Source organism: Neofelis nebulosa, chromosome 1 (assembly GCF_028018385.1).
Source record: "Neofelis nebulosa isolate mNeoNeb1 chromosome 1, mNeoNeb1.pri, whole genome shotgun sequence".
Lineage (NCBI taxonomy): Eukaryota > Metazoa > Chordata > Mammalia > Carnivora > Felidae > Neofelis > Neofelis nebulosa.
In genome coordinates this window covers 134,985,738-135,002,146 of record NC_080782.1, presented here as the reverse complement: position 1 = coordinate 135,002,146, position 16,409 = coordinate 134,985,738, and the positions used below count along the sequence as shown (strand labels likewise).

At 40.2% G+C, this 16,409-nt stretch overlaps 1 protein-coding gene across 1 annotated transcript in view; it reads left to right on the top strand.

Moving 5' to 3' along the window:
- The window catches only part of CCDC192 (coiled-coil domain containing 192), a 218,610-nt gene that overhangs the window by 117,328 nt on the left and 84,873 nt on the right, over positions 1–16,409 (top strand). The gene's annotated exons all lie outside the window — the stretch shown is intronic.

The following is a 16,409-nucleotide window of genomic DNA, read 5'->3' as shown; positions in this document are numbered from 1 at the left end:
AAAAAAAGCCAGAGAGATAAACACCAGAGTTGGCAACAGCACTATCTTAGTAGGATTCAAGGGGATTTGTAGTTCTTCCTTAAATTTCTGCTTTTTAAATGTTTACAATGAATGTATGCTCACTTTTAAATCACAAAATGAAAATAATCACTGGTTTATAACATTACACATTTGAATCTAATTATGAAAAGGAAATTAGAGAGAAAAGAAAAAAAAACAAAAACAAAGGATCACTGCCCTAGTTACAGAGAAGTGGTCAAGAGATTGGGCTCTGCAGTAACACCCTACAGCTTCATTACCTTAGATTAACTTCCCTGAATTTGTGTTTCCTTGTCAGTTGAATGAGGATACTATATTTCATCAAATTTAAGATTCCATGGATTCTGAGACACATACACCACCATTTTATGTGCCAATATTAGGTTTTAAAATGCTGCCAATACTCCATTTTTAAGCCATACTCCTATTTAGGAAATTTCAAATAGTTGGGCAAGCATCCAACTCTTGATTTCAGCTCAGGTCATGATCCCACGGTTGTGGAATCAAGCCCCATGTCAGGCTGAGCGTGGACAGCCTGTCTGCCTGTCTGTCTGTCTCTCCCTCCCTCTGCCCCTCTCCTCCACTTGTGCTCTCTCTCTCTCTAAAAAAAGAAGGAAAGAAAAGAAAAGAGTGTGAAACAAATGTGTCAAAGCACCGATGAAAGTAGTATTTGTACCTACTCCCTACACCTTTGTTAGGATTGAATACCATCTACATAAAGTTCTTTTAAAAAGTCAATGACACTTAATAAATGCTTAACAAATGTAAGCCATTATGGCAGACTCACTTAAGATAGCCAAGACAGACCCTGAGAGGGAAGGCAGAGATTTTAGTTTGAGAGGTCTGAGGATGGCAAGTACACTGACATGGAGAAAAGGGTGCAGGTAGCTGAATACTAGGGGAGAATGACCCTAGTCATGAAGACCGGAAGCCAGGTGACTTACTGTTGCTTAACTAGGTGTGAAAGCCACCAGTAGAAAATAGAGCCATTGTTTTAGAAAGCAATATTACATAGGGTCCTAAAACTTGAATCTCTCAAATAACTGTGTAAGAAGTTGAGGTTTGAAGAGAGAAAAGGGGGACGAGGAAGAGGCAGAAAATTTGAGGTTGATTGGCTTTAAGTACTGCAGTCATCAAATTGTTTTATTCATCCCTAATATTTACTAAGTCACCACAGGACACAGAGAGCCTTGCAGTTGCATGGGTATAGTGGACAGAAAGCCACAAGAAAAAAGTATGTTCATGGTCTCTATTCCTAGAGACCTTCCAAACAAATGAACAAAATTAAACTATGCATGTAGGAATACTTGGAATTTACATGCCTAGCTGTGTATATTACAGTAGTACTGAATAAAGACAAATGCAAAAACGGAGATAGGTTGAAAATAAGTTTTTATTAAATTGTCACACATTTCTGGAGCAACAAAGCTCTAGGAAATTAATGCTTTTCTTCAAATATTTCTTAAAAGAACCTATAGTGACTTAACGTAAAGAGCATTCATAATGATCTTGGCCTAAGAGCAAGAGTAACAAAAGAGAATTATTAAACACATTAAACACCAATATGTTTCATCATTTTGGTCACTTGAAGGATAAACCTATTTGTTTTTATTTACTCACATATAAAGTACTTAGCAAATATTTACCATGCAAATGCTTAAGTTACATGAGTGCAAAAGTGCAGGCAAAAGCTACTGCCAGGAAAGAAAGAATGTTGACCAAGTGGGAGAAATCTGGCAGAATGAGTCAACCAGAACCCTGACCACTGAACCTTTTCAGGTTTTGTATAGAAAGAAGGCCTGGCCTGGAAACGGTCCAGAAAAATGAAATACTCTGTGGTGCCAGGAATCATATCGAGGTCAAACAAAGGGAAAAACGAACTGCTGATAGAAAGATATTCCTTCAGTTTTTATGTGCATTTAGCAGCCATGTGAATTTTAGAGTGCAGAACAGCAGCTATAGTGGGATCCATAACAAACTTCAAGCTTGGGGTGAATTTTGAGGCTCAAGAGATCCAAACACATCATTTTGGTATATATTACCATTTGGGAAGAGCTAAGCCCTTACATCTATCCTCCAAGTTCCCAAAGAGCATGATTTCTTCTTTTCAGAAGGAGAAAGATTCATTGAAGTACATCAGATGGGGTCAATGGGAATGACTAGTATTCAACACTTTGTATGGGTACTGATCCCAAAAGGGTAATGTTTAAATCAAGTATTTGTGCTTGGCTTTTTTTTTTTTCCTTTTTTCCTTTTTTTCTCTTTTCAGAACAGTCTTGAGGGTCTTCATAAAATGAGAGATTTTTGCAAATCTGAGAGTGAAAGGGGCTTCACCCATCTTCTAGTCTTACATTGTTGAGGTCATGGAGGTGGGAGGCCACTGTGGGTCATGCTGAGCTCCTTCTTAAGGTATATTCTCACCCTCCTCCCTCGACTGCACTGTCTGACAACAAAGAGTTGTCCAACCTGTATGTGGGTGACTCCCACTCTCAATTAGCAATACAAGCCTTGTAGTGGGTCACTGCCCCCACTGGGTGATCAGTAAGCATGACTTTGTGTGGGCAGTTTTAACCTTTGGACCAGAGGATGCAAACTCATTATTTCTACAGTGCCTAGGCCGGTTGTACAAATGAGCTCAGTGAAGTCATGGTTAAAAATTCAATCGGGCAAGGGCAATGACAAACGTTAACTAACACTTGGCCTCAATGGAGAAGATGAAGAGGCTGAAGGAGGCTGTGGTGGCTGGGAGAGGGCAGGCTCCATTTTAAAGGGGCAGCCACCCCTTGGCTCTTCCTGGTTGCTGCCTGAGGAGTGTGCACCTGTTGTGGGCTCCTCTGAATTCTCAACTGATGCCAGCTTCCAGGGCACGCAACCTGTGCAGTTACCCCAGGCCTGCTCTTAGAAGGGCCCACACCTGCTTTCACACTCTGTTTGTCCTGGTCATGAATTTTGTAATAATTTTTGAATAAGAATGTGTTCTTATTCGTTTGAATAAGAATTTTCCTTTTGCTCTGGATTTCCAAAATGATGTAGCATGTCCTGTTTCCAAGAAAATCAGTGTGTGCATCTATAGTTTTCTGTAATACATTCCAGTATTTAAACACTGGCAACTGAAATTTCAAAATGTAGTGAATGGTACACATTTGCAACTAACTGCTCCCAAGAGTGGGCAACAGACTTTAATCCTGTAGATCCTCACCTCAGGGATTATCCTAGACTTTTAGCACTTGCAGCTGTGAGATCTTTGATGCAACCTGGTCAATCCCCTTATCCTCCGGATGATGGAACAGTCACAAGGACTGCAAATAGAAACACAGGCTGTCATATAGAACACCCACTCTACTAGGTCTGTTGGGAGCTTTTCCTGGACATACTTCCCATACTCAAGGAATGTGAGTTTTCTGGCATCTGTAAGAGTGTATACTTTCTGCTTTGGAACTTCGGTTTCTTGGATGGTGGATCTGCCAAGAAAGTTTGTTTCATCTTTGGGTGACTTATACTTTTTCCTAAGTGATTTTAAGCCACCATCAATTTTATTATGATTTACATACTCATTTTTCCAAGTAATACCTCTTGACTTAGCCAAGTCAAGTCCAAGTCCTAGTCTGTATACTTCTAGGACCCAGTCTACTGCAGGATGAACACCACCAGATCCTACCCAAAGGCTGCAGACTTTTATGTGGGCAATTTCTTGTTTTCCTTTTTTTTCACGCCACCAGTTTTGGTAACACTCTATGTGATGTAAGAGGCAGGGAAAATAGCATGCGAAAATGTATAATCATTTTCCACCACGACGTTTAATCTCCGTTATCATCAGTACATTAGAAAAGAATGCATTCCTAGGTTGCCAGACAGTAAAGAGACTGACTATTTTTAGGAATTTTCATTGTGTGTGGATCTAGACTTATTTTTTAAGAATGTGAAATAAACAACGTCCTCTCTTTTCAAGAGTTCCCCAGTTTCTATTTCTTTGCTTTCATGCCCCCATTTCTAGATCTTTCTCCCTGTCCTGTTCTGTGTTGTTCTATGGCCTATAAGAACTCTGGTGGACTATTAGTAATTGCATATGTACTTGGACAGATCCTGCAACAGGCAATGATTACATTTCTAATAGTGAAATTTTATATCTGAAGCCACTAGCATAACCAGGTCATCCCTGTATACCTCAAAGTCTTATTTTCAAAACAGATTAAACAACTTAATGGAGTAGTAGAAATTTAAAAGTTGTGGTGGATAAGAAAGGTGTTTTTAGGAACAGGTGTCACAGACTACCAAGCAAACTCTCAAAAACAACTAACCTGTGCTTTAAATATAATGGAGGCCTAGTCCCAGCCAGATTAAGGGTTTGATTTAATTTAAATAAAGCAGGTGTTGTTTTTGTTTTTTGGTGGGGGGGGGGTTGTTTTATTTTGTTTTATTTTTTGGTATGTTCACCCTACCCTGTAAGGGTGTCTGTTCTTCCCCAGGTCATTCTAAGTAAGCCAGTGGATTTTTTATGCCCAGTGCTAGACTGGATTTCCTTCTTACGGAGACAAAGGTTGGGGAGGAAAGGCTGTGTGGCAGACAAGTGAGATGTTTGGGAACACAGCAGGATGTGGATGGCGTGGCTACTCTTTGTGCATTCATGGTGGCAGACTGCCGGGCCACCAGGCCAACAGTGCCCTATGTTTGCTCCTTTGTTGTTTCGTGCCATGCAGTGCCAGCAATATTCTGCCAGCTGATACCGTCAGCAGGTGCCCCTAAAATACCAAGTAGGCCTGGGAAGGCAGGAGGAAGTAATGTTTGCGGTCACATAGGGCCTCGTGCCATCATTTCACAGGGCATTGGCTTTTGTTGTTTGTTTATTATTTTTAAACCAAAGGGTGCCACCCTATTCTTTGTGGTTCTTTGAAGACAGCAAGATTCCACTGCCTTTCTCTGTTCTTAAGGGTTATGTGTAGAAGGTAAATAACCCCAAGATACTAAGAGGGAGCTGGACTGACTTGAAAAGACCACTTTTGGAATAAAACAAGTGAACGACAACATCCAAGCAAAGCAGAAAAGAAGTTTTCACTTTAAGGAATAGCCACTATCTACGCTATGGCACCTGTCTAGGACCTCTTGGTGTAGCAAGTGTGTTATTCCTCAGGGAAGCATGGTGTTCGCACACAGATCATAAGAAAGATTGCATTCAGCAACCGGATGTGATAAGGAGATGGAAGTCATTGTGTATACGACCAGCAGACTCTTCCTATCTACCTACATGTTTCAGCCTTGTTCTGTTGGTGAAAAACACCACAGTGCAAAATAAGAGCATCCTGTGGGCTTATCTGTGACTTCTACTAGAGAGGTAATCGCTTGAGGTTGAAAGCAATTTTAACCATCCACAGTTTAACTCCATTTCCATGTTTACTTCAAAATACTGGGTCTATGGAATGGAGTCAATTTTCAGTCAAAACCTGCTCTATCAAAGGATAGTCCCCCTCACCCCATTTGAATTTCATCAAATGAACAGTTCAGAGAGAAGAAATGGTTTAGATAAAAGAATGCAATGGAGTATTTGGGACAACTTACCCAATGTAAATTGTCCCCAAGGAAGAACGATGTTCTTGTATACTTTATATGGAACAAGCTTGTTAACTTAGAATCTCGTCATTTCTTTTAATCTGAAAGTAACCAGGGATATTTAATTTCATTCAATCAGTCAAACATATCTTCATGTACTCAACACCTATGGATGGGTCATGGATTGTGGAACCATTCTGGAGAGGGTTGAGGACTGAGTGGGAGATGTTAAGTACAAACAGTAAGTGTGGGCCTGTCAAGAAATTTGATTGTGGAAGAAAATAGAAGGTGACAGGTGGAGGGAAATGTGGAATGAATAAGATGGTTCATTTGTTAATTTGTTTTTAAGAAAGGGAAATACTATCCATATTTATAGCTGTTAAGGATGACCCTACAGAGGGATTGTCTGAAGATGTGGGAGAAGGAGCATGGGAGACAGCAAGAGTCCCTGTGAAGGTGGGAGGAGATGGGATCCAGAGCATATAAAGGCAATAGGAGGGATGAGCTATGTACAGATGGAGGGCACCTCTTCCTCTGTGACTGCAAGGTAAGGAGGGAGGGACGGATGCCAAAGCAAGTAACCGTGGACTTTGGGACCTGAATTTGAGGCACCTCCTGTCTCAGTTGTTTCCCTAAGTGAGTTTTTTCTTTTCTCTGTGTAACAGATGAGCAAAGTCATCTGTGGAGAGTGAGAGTAGGTCAATTTGTTTAGGAGATTTTGACTAGTAATGAGGGCCTAACCTAGCCACTGTTGGAAATTAGAGCAAGCTGCAGAAAGGGCTCTGAAGGATTGTTAGGCTATTTTGAGAACTCACTGATACTAGAAACCAAGACTATGGAGTGTCATTAAAATGCAAGGTGGGGAGGGGCGCCTGGGTGGCGCAGTCGGTTAAGCGTCGGACTTCAGCCAGGTCACGATCTTGCGGTCTGTGAGTTCGAGCCCCGCGTCGGGCTCAGGGCTGATGAGTCCCGCGTCGGGCTCAGGGCTGATGAGTCCCGCGTCGGGCTCAGGGCTGATGGCTCGTTTCCTGGAGCCTGTTTCCGATTCTGTGTCTCCCTCTCTCTCTGCCCCTCCCCCGTTCGTGCTCTGTCTCTCTCTTTCCCAAAAATAAATTAAAAACGTTGAAAAAAAAATTTTTTTTTTAAATAAAAAAAAAAAATGCAAGGTGGGGAGGTTCTTCTCCCACAGAACTCAGCAGCATGAATGTTGGTCCCAGAGGGACAAGGGCCAAGGGAAGCATGGGATGATGGAGGAAAGGTGTGGAGGATACTGAGAAGACAGGTAAAGTGACAGGACATGAAGCCACACTCATCTGAGCTCAGGGAGGTAGGATTTGCAATCATCTGTGCACTCAATCCCCTTACTTAACAAATAAGGAAACTGAGGCTTAGGGAGGTTATGTTTAACCTCTGATTTTCTGAAGATTGTCATCAAATCGTGATAATGCATTTCCCAGTTTCCTATATGAACTTTGTAATAAATGAGGATTTCATTGCTGAGTAACACCGTGGCTTCAAAGACATCAACAGATATGGAGAAGTGGCATGTAACAAAAGGAGATAAAACTATGAATCTTCCTAACATTTTAATATACAAAAAAATATGCCAAGTCAAGAGGGACATATATGTGGTATACATATTACCTATACAAAAGGCTTCCGTGTACCTCCATGTACATAGAGAGTACACTGTGCATCTGAAATTAACACTCTAGCTACTTTCACTAGGATATAGCCTCTGTACAGGCCAAGACTTTGTCTTTTCTACAACGGTATCCCAGAACCTGGAACCGAACCTGGATGAGTAGGCATTCCAATATCTGTTGAATGAGCAAATACATTAAATAAAGCTGAGTCTTCCCCTTGACCTCCTATAGATACCTTCAAGTCAAAATGGGTCTCACTTTGTACTCATTCTCACCTCCCCACACCGCCACCCCCACAAAAGAACCTGCTATTCTCTGTGTTAGTTATTTCAAGTAATGATGTTGCCATCTACCTAGTCAACAAAAGTGACAAAACAGCGAAAGACCAGTGAACCACCCCGTCTGCCATGCCTCATTTCTAGGACTAGCTGGTTCCTATGTCCTGTCAATGTTATCTTGGAAAAAGTTTGATCAACACTTTCCCCTTCCGGCATTCCCACAGTCCTGTTCTGTGCAGGCCTTCATCATTTCTCAATTTGATTATTGCATTGCTCCTATATTTAGGTTCACTGACCCAAATTTTCCCCCCTGCTGGTCCAGTGTTATTTCCAAATAACCATTCACTGACTAAAAATAGGACCCATTATTTTCTACAGAATACATTTTCTTAGTGTGGCCTTTAAGAGTTTTCAAACTCTAACCCATTGCTACACTTTGGGTTTTGTCTCTTTCCATTTTGCACTTGTGCAGTACAGAACTGACCCATATTTTCATAATTGTATGCCTTTTCTTGTACGGCTTGCTCTGTTGAGAATTCTTTGCCTTCTACCCCGTATGATAAAATCATAATTATTCTTCACATTTTCCAACCATTATTAATTCATCTTCCAACGAACTTTGTCACTTGAATTTCATGCAGTAACTAATTAGATAATGTTTTATGGCTGATGGTATTGCTCAAAAAAAAGAAAAGAAACAACCCTACTTTTAAAAGATATATAACAATAGTAGTCATAAAAGATTAAGAGAAAATGGCAAATCAAAATTAAAGTTAATATTTAAACCCAGAATAATGGACATAAAATATTAGCAGATAGGATATTTGACTTTATAATTAGATTTCAATAAGACAAAAACTCTTTCATATACTTCCTGTTGGCAAAATATACAAGTTTGAATTAAAAAACAGGATGGGGTGCCTAGCTGGCTCAGTCAGAAGAGCATGTGACTCTTGATCACACAGTCATGAGTTCGAGCCCCACAATGGGTGCAGAGATTACTTAAATGAAGAAACTCAAACTTAAAAAAAAAAATAAAAAACAAGATAGGCTAGGAGATGGGCACTCTTAAATAGTTTGCAAGAATGTAAGTTGGTATATGCTTTGAGAAAGGAAAATTAACACCCTTAAAATGTTTTGATGCAGATATCAACTCCGTTTATGAAATTGCCCCTTGATGGGCCCCAAGTGTCTAACTCCTCAATTGTCCCCATGTTTTCCTTATTAGAAATTGAGATTCAGACAGGAATGGGGTCTTAATGGGAATGGTAGGTGCTTCAGTAAATAAATCTTGGTTGTGTGCCATGGATTTGTTGCTTCTGGACAATGTAGTTTAAGTTTCAAGAAAAAAAAAAAAGGTAAAAGGCCCATTAAGGGTTCAAGTGAATAAGTTATCCACAGCCAGAACACTTGTAGTGGCTGGTCAGGAAACATGAAACAGGATTTGACTTCAGGCAACCTGCGTGAATACCTATGTGCTGACCATATTTGTGAAGATTTATAAGAAGCCAGGGGGAAACTAAAGATGCTCCTTCCACGATATGCTTTTCAGTGGAAGCAGCAAAGGGTAGTTTGGAGAGTAGTTTCCTCACCCCTCAAATCCCCCATGAAAAATACATGAGCTAAAAGAATGTGCTTTCTATACAAACAGGCTTAGACCAGTGTCCTGGCCAAAGATATCATCTGGATTACTGTCCCCAAAGTCTCTAAACTAGAAATTGTGGACCCAGTACTAAGGCTCATCAGGACCTGAGTTTGACATCTTCACCAAAGGGTCAAATCATAGGAAGTAAGAGAAGAGACAGAGGGAAGTCTGACCTTTTTGGTTGTGTTTTATTTTTAACTTGACTTGCACAGAACACAGGGGCTTTCACTTAGAAGGAAAACATGTATCAGTGTAATTGGTTTTCCTTTACTAACTTTACTGTAAAATAAAACAAATCTCTTTTATTCTTTTCTATTCTAAGTGGATCGTCTTCTCATACATTTGATGGCTGAAGTGCTCAGTGATTGCTCAGTCACCTCACCCTGGCTTCTCCTGAGCACAGGCCTGATTCTTTCTTGTGATTACAGACCAGGAAACATTTCTAGGTCCTGTAGTAAACCCTCAACATGGCCGTACACTCCCAGTCCTTTGTTTTGAGGCTCATCACACAACTTCACAAAGGTGGGCTGTAGAAGAGTTCAGTCATCATCCAAGTGGACAGTGAACTCCAAATCCCCTAGCTCCCAGAGGGGGTTTCCATTTCCAGACTTTCCTTTTCTTTGTCCACATTTACCACACATCTTTTGGCTATCCAGCACCTGAACTCACCTCCATTAGCCTTCATCCTTTCTTCCTGAAAAACCTCAGGTGCTTTCTTTCCTGGAATCAATCTGGCATAGCAATTAAAAGTCTAGACCTTGAGCTAGCCTTCTGGGGTTGAAAACCCATCCCTGCCACTTAGTAGGTATGACTCTTAAACCTAAACTCTGCCACTCACTTTAGACAGTCTTCTGTGCCACAGGTTCCTCAAGTGCAAAAAAAACGATGATTACAGAAGTGTCTCTACCATGGAGAATTCTTAGGAGGTTCTCATGAGTTAATATATGTAAAAGGCTTAGGATAGTACCTGACAGAGAAAATAATGAAGAGATGTCAACTCTCATTATTACTTCAGAGACACTTAGTTCATCCTGGGAGGAAAGGCAGTATCCATTGTTTAAACTGCAGTAACTCCAGTTATGTAACTTTCACATGGAATATACAATAGGGGCAATTTACCACCTACCCAGAGATAAAGGCTTCTGGATAAACATTAGAAACCCTTCTCAACATCTTGCATTGAATTGAGTTGAAATTAGTTAAGTATACATTACCCTACTGTGCCCTAGTGCTATAGACAGAATTTCTAGCTACAATTTCACCTGCATGCCCTTCCAGTTCAGCCACAGCCCATAGTGGCTGGATACTGACTGAATCAGGCTCATTGCTGGGGGCCCACTCTGATCTAGGGAAGTCACAAAGAGTCCAGCCAGCTCACGGTACACAATTAATTTATACTCGACTTGGTTTATATACACATAAGACCCATGAGGGGCGGGGAGACATAGAAAGTGGAGCGAGTGGAAACAAATCTTCAGGTTCTCAGCATACATTTTTCTAAAGCCAGTCCTGTTTCCCAGACTCAATCACTTGATAGCTCAGGGTTTCCTAGGCTAAAGAAATTGCTTGTGAAGAAGACACTGTCAACACAGACTCAGAAAATTCAAATAAGACCGTTCAAATCTTGAGTGAAAACAAGACCACTTGGATTTATCATACTTGGCCAGATTTCTGCACTTACTCAGATCAGGACCTGGGAAACAGCAACAACAAAAGGAAAAACAAAGGGAGGAGAGTTTATCTGCCTTTTGTGATTACATCTGCCAAGTGACTGTGAGCAGTTGTTTATGGCTTTAAGGACAGTTGTACAATAAAGGCCTTATTGATTATACAGTTTGGGATCAGTGCTGTCACCTAAACTTGCCACTTCTGTGCATGTGGTTTTGTGATCACATTTAATCTCTTTGTCTTTAGCACTTGTGGAGCCTTGAAGAACATCGTATACAATCGGGGAGGTTATGCTGTGAACAAGGACGCCGAGCTAAAGGGCATGTGGGGACTAACTTCCAGTTATATTCTGCTTATCTGAGCACCTTGGCTCAGGAAAGGACCCTTCTAGAGGAAAGCATACTTTAAAAAAATTCATTCAGGGGCGCCTGGGTGGCTCAGTCATTTTAACATCCAACTTCAGTTTGGGTCATGATCTCGTGATCCATGAGTTCAAGCCCTGCATCAGGCTCTGTGCTGACAGCTCAGAGCTTGGAGCCTGCTTCGGATTCTGTGTCTCCCTCCCTCCCTGCCCATCCCCTGCTCACTCTCTGTCTCTCTCTCTCAAAAATAAATAAACATTAAAAAAGTTTTGAAAATCCATTCAAAGATACTCCATCAGCTGATGCACAAAGATGCATCTCCCTCCGTAGGCATCTTTATTTATCTCCCACACAGGTAGGTACTCCATGGTACGCAGCAGCAACCTTGGGGGACATTTTGCACTGCTCAGAATTCTGATCCCCTTACCTACAATGGGGGAATTCTCCAGTACATAGATCTTCAAGAGAAATGGAGCCCACCAAGCACAGCAGGCCAGATAACTTTCCAGGCCCCCCTGCAGCCTGGGTGAAGTAATATGACAAATCACACGCACATTTCCTGTACTGTGAACTGGGGGTTGGAGATGCACAGAAAAGGGCAGGGAGAATTCCTCAGAGCAGGAGCAAAGTCCAGTTTCCAAAGAAGCAGAGGCAGAAGTAGCAGGAGCTGTAGGATGCATTCAACAGCCAGTGCCACAGTAAAGGCTCTGTAAGAGGGGCGCTGCCTACGACTCTAGCCTAGTACTGCCAGTGAGTTTGGTTGTTGTGCTGGCTGCTGCAAAGCCTCCCTAGTGTCCAGGTTGTTTCACAGTCTGATTTTCTCCAAGTTTCTCAGTAGTAAGCTTTTTGTATTTACATTGGTTCTCAATGGTTTACAAATAAGATTGTTGAGCGGGGATCAGGATGGGGAGTGCTTTGATGCTGGTACATCCATCGTATCGAGCTAAAAATTATACTAGATGGGGCGCTTGGGTGGTTCAGTTGGTTAAGCATCCGATTTTAGCTCAGATCATGATCTCGTGGTTCACGAGTTTGAGCCCTGTGTCAGGCTCTGTACTGACAGCTCAGAGCCTGGAGCCTGCTTTGGATTCTGTGTCTCCCTGTCCCTCCCTCCCTCCTTCTCTCTCTCTCTTTCCTTCTCTCTCTCTCTGTCACACACACACACACACACACACACACACACACATAAATAAACTTAAAAAAAAATTTAAATATATCCTAGAAATGTTATCAGACAGGACTCTACCTTTCTACCACCACACACATAGGCATCCCTACTTCTTCTGGGCCAACACTTACCTGGTTTGGGAGCTAATCCTCACCCACCATCTCAGGAATCTTAGAAATTCAACTATTCATTATTTTCTGGTAAATTTAAACCATTCCTCTCAACTACATCCTTTCTGTCAACATTTGCATATGACCACAAAGCTCCTGGTTAAATAAAATGATTTGCCTTGAGCCCACATGACTAAGCTAACGATCTATCCCACAATTTACCCACTGGAGTGCCAGAATACTAGGTGTTCCAAAAATGGGTTCCCGGTGTGCCATGAGATATTGAAGGTTACAAAGATTTGTGATAATACTTGTTTGTAAATTAGAATCTCTAAGAGTAGGACACAAGATGCCCATTTTAAACTTTTTCTTCCAGAACTCAATGTAATTTGTAAGTCTAGAGAGTTAGGTCTTCCTTCATTTCTGGAAATTTCTCTACATTTTACCTCAAATACCTCACATATTTCAACAATGACCTCAAATATAAAATTTACCTCTCTTGTCCTTCTTTTGGAAACCATCTTAGACTTAGAGATTCCTCTCTGTACTCTATGTCTCTTAAAAGTCTTCCATATGTTCTATCTCTTCACTTCTGTAGATTCTCATGATTTTCCCCTAGATTGTCCACAAATGTCCTAGATCTTTTATCTGCTTTATCTATTCTCTGGTTTAACCCATACATTTTTTGAGGATTTTTATTTCCAAATTTTTACCTGTTTTTTTTTCATACTTGTTCTTTTTTCCCCATAATGCCTTATTCTTGATTTTTAAAATTATTTTTGGACATTAAAACCCTTTCAGTTTCCTCCATTATTAAGAGTTTCTAGGTATGGTTCTTCTGTTGGTTGTGTATGCTGACACTCTCCTTCTTTCTCACTGCAGGGAGTCAACTTCTGTGCTTTGTAATTTTAGACTGTGAGCTTATCTTTAGTGGGGATTGTTTCCATGGGAGCTCCTAATACACTGTTCCAAGTTTGCCTCTCTTCATGCTTCATTAATTCTGAACCATTTTTAAAATACATTTTTGGCTAACGGTTTCTGTATGACAAGATAAATACGAATCAGAACCACAAGCCATACACAACATGGATTTGAGATGTAAATTTCTCCAGGATGTCTTTCCTGCATTCTTGAGATGTCCCTGAGTTGATGAGGGATGTATTTTTACCCATTTTTGCCAAATAAAAATCTCTTCCTAGCTCGGCTTGCATGCAGGAGAAGGGCAACCCTATCCCAGCCCCTTTTAGGCAGAAGGCCTACAGGGTTGACTCCCATTCCTAAATGACCATGAAAACTGCTACCCCTAAGGCTGATGTCTGCTTACAATACCCCTGTAATCTGCTTCATTTCCACTCTTATTCAAGATTACTTGCTTTGAGTTTCCATTGCCTTTTTAATAACCAGATAGTTCACATTTCTCCTTTGGGGCTTTTACATATGTGTTTGGATCTGTAATATATTGTTTTGTGTTACCATACAGTTTGTGTGGGAAGGGTGTCTCCCCAAATCAATCCAATCTGTCATCTTGATCAACAGTCTCGACTCACATTTTTAACAGACTCACTAGATAAATCTTACACACACTAGAGCTTGAAAATCACAACATTATGGAATCCAAAACTTTCCTTTTCCCCACTCTCCCACCCTCTCCACTTCACAAATACGTAACCAATCACTCAGATTCAATTTACTTCCTAAATATTCTTGTCTTTCAGTCCCCAATTTACTGGAACAACTGAAATGCTTTTATAACTGAAATTCCTTCATCTAAATACTCTCTCGTGAAACTGTACCCACCTTATATGACCAGGGTGATCTATCTATAGCATGTATTTCTCCAAGCCTAAAATTCTTCCATTTCCTGCAAGATAAAGGCCAAACTTCCTAGAACCATATAAAAGATCTTCTATTTTCTAGGCTATATGTCTCCTGCTTTTTATCTTGAACTTGACCTCATGAGGTTTCCTATATAGACAATATTTATGAATACTAGTCTTATGTATACTGGAATGACCTTGTCCTGTACCTCTTTCTTTCTAATCTATCCAATACATGTTTTAAGATTCAGGTCATGCAATATTTCACCTAGGAAACTGTCTTTGACCCCCTCCCCCAAGGGAGGGCTAAGGACCCCCTCCGACTCTATACATGCTCTGCCACAAAATATTACACTAGATGTTAATGTACTCGTCTCTCTCACAAGACAAAGAGCTTCCAAAGAGAAGGGATTATGCTTTACCTTTCCATTCCCAAAATCTGCCTCAGAGGCTGACACCTAACACAGTGTTTATTGAACAAAACTAAATTATTGAGAATCACAGAAAAACAGCTCTTTCTAATGAGCTGGATTCTCTCTTAAATTTTTATCTGATTTGGAATGTTTAACCTGGTCAGAAAAACATAGCCTCAAAAGTCTTCATCTAAGAAGTTTTTTAGTAGATTATGTGCTTGGAAAATTGGGATCAGGCCAGTAGAAATTTTCAACTCTTGTTGATATGCTCTCTTGGCTCTGCCAGGTTGATAGAAATAGCATTTCTAGTATAATTCCTTATCTAATTTACAGTTTTTCCCCATTTACTCTATCATAGAAAATAGTAATAACAGTCCTATTGAAAAATAAAGCAATTGAGAAAAGTAATAAAGAAATAATTAGATACAATAGATATTTTATCTCCTTAAAAATATGCACAGTGTGACTCCAGTTTGTGATATTATAGAAAAAAAAAAACCTGAAATAACACAAATGAGCCAAGACTTGATAGTAACTACATTCCACATCAAACCTTTTTAGACTACGTTACATTCCTCTTTTTCATATACTGGAATACCTTGGAGTACTTTGAGGTCCTATAAAATTTTCCACCCATAATGGACAAAATTAGGCTACCTCTTAAAAATCTTTGAGATATTTTATGTTGCAAAAATGACAATTCCTTTTCAGCTGTGTGTGTGTGTGTGTGTGTGTGTGTTAAGTGCTCACAGGGATTATCAAGGAACTTAAAGCATTTAATAAGCACGAGTTACCTTTTTTAAACATCTTGAGTTACTTTTATACAAGAAATATAAAATATGACTTTAAAGATAAAAAAAAGATTTTCTTGAAGTATCCTTTTTATTGTCTCTGTTCCCCATCTCATTTTGAACATTTGAGGCTCGGAGGTTTTAATCAGGATGAGTTAATTCATCCATATGTAAACCCTGAGGTAGTTTAAAAATTTCCATTTGTCATTAGAGAAAGTGAACACCAGGCACTCGCCTCACATTACTGTGTTGTTGACAGAATTGAGAACAGGACTTAGAATGTTCCTGCTAGAACTCTTTGAAGCTTATGAAAGTCATTGAAATAACTTTGAATAATGCAATGAGTGTGAAAGCAGGGATGGGAACTTTCCTTAGTTTTGTGACCTGAAAAGAGTTCTAAAGGACTCAGGGGTAAGAAATAAGGATCAGAAAAACTGAGGTTTGTTTTTTTTTTTCCAAGTCAGAGAGAGAAGGAGTGCTGGAACTTCGAATGGCTTGGTTTAAGTGTGGCATTGTGATTACAATCTCTTCACATGTACCCTAAGGAAGGAAGCTGATATACTCCACAAATTCTTTAACTGCACTGCCATATCATAGTATTATTCCCAGAACCTGATACTCCTTTGCTCCAATTAATTCCTTTCTTTCTACAGCTGAAATTAGTCATCTATGAAAAAAATAGCAGACATGTTACATAGACCAAGCCTGCATAGACCAAGCCTCCCACATGTGCAACTTTCTGGAGTTTTCTCCATCTTTCTGGAGTTTTTCTGCTCTTTTCCCCTTTTTCCCAACTCACACTCATGCCTGCGTCATGCATACAACACACATATGTCCTTAGGACACTCATACTGTCTTTGTAAACAGCACCTGGCTCTTGTCTGTAGATATCCCTCTAGTTGACCATTATAGATGTGCACATCAGAAC